Source organism: Austrofundulus limnaeus, unplaced genomic scaffold (genome assembly GCF_001266775.1).
Source record: "Austrofundulus limnaeus strain Quisiro unplaced genomic scaffold, Austrofundulus_limnaeus-1.0 Scaffold259, whole genome shotgun sequence".
Lineage (NCBI taxonomy): Eukaryota > Metazoa > Chordata > Actinopteri > Cyprinodontiformes > Rivulidae > Austrofundulus > Austrofundulus limnaeus.
The window spans coordinates 852,775-853,570 of record NW_013952661.1 but is presented as its reverse complement, the minus strand read 5'-3'; the positions used below and the strand labels follow the sequence as shown (position 1 = coordinate 853,570).

General features: G+C 49.2%; 2 long non-coding RNA genes across 2 annotated transcripts in view; one reads left to right on the top strand and one right to left on the bottom strand.

The window, feature by feature from the left end:
• The window catches only part of LOC106526112 (uncharacterized), a 21,471-nt gene that overhangs the window by 20,098 nt on the left and 577 nt on the right, over window positions 1–796 (top strand). The gene's annotated exons all lie outside the window — the stretch shown is intronic.
• The window catches only part of LOC106526113 (uncharacterized), a 21,810-nt gene that overhangs the window by 20,528 nt on the left and 486 nt on the right, over window positions 1–796 (bottom strand). The window lies entirely within an intron of this gene.

The window sequence follows — 796 nt, the reverse complement described above, 5'->3', positions numbered from 1 at the left end:
TTGTCCCTTTACCGGTCTCTGTCCAGGACTCTCAATGTCCCTTTACTGGTCTCTGTCCAGGACTCTCACTGTCTTTTTACTGGTCTCTGATCTGGTCTCTGTCCAGGACTCTCAATGTCCCTTTACTGGTCTCTGTCCAGGACTCTCACTGTCTTTTTACTGGTCTCTGGTCTGGTCTCTGTCCAGGACTCTCATTGTCCCTTTACCGGTCTCTGTCCAGGACTCTCAATGTCCCTTTACTGGTCTCTGTCCAGGACTCTCACTGTCTTTTTACTGGTCTCTGCTCTGGTCTCTGTCCAGGACTCTAACAGTCTCTCTGGTGTCCATCTGTCTCACACAGCCAGAATCCAAAGTCCTTCATTCCTTGTTTGTGTGACTGTAAACGTGTCCCTCCCGTCTTGTCCTCATGTCTCCATCTTGTCAGGGTTCAGCTTCCTCTCTGAAGTGATGAAGATGAGGACAGCTGGACGATCAGAGGACAGGGTATGGCAGACAGGAGGAGGAGTCGGAGCAGAGAGCAGGAGGTCTCTGAAACCTGCACCTCCTGTTTCCTCCTGGGTCTCTGCTTTAGTGTCCCTTGTTGACTCGTCTGATGCTAGTGTCCTCAGAGGATGAAGAGCGTGGTCTTTAAAGACCGCCTTATCTTTAAAGACTCCTCCCTACATTTAAAGACTCCGCCCTGCATTTAAAGACTCCGCCCTACATTTAAAGACTCCGCCTTATCTTTAAAGACTCCTCCCTAAACTTAAAGACTCCACCCTACATTTAAAGACTCCGCCCTAAGTTTAAAGACTCC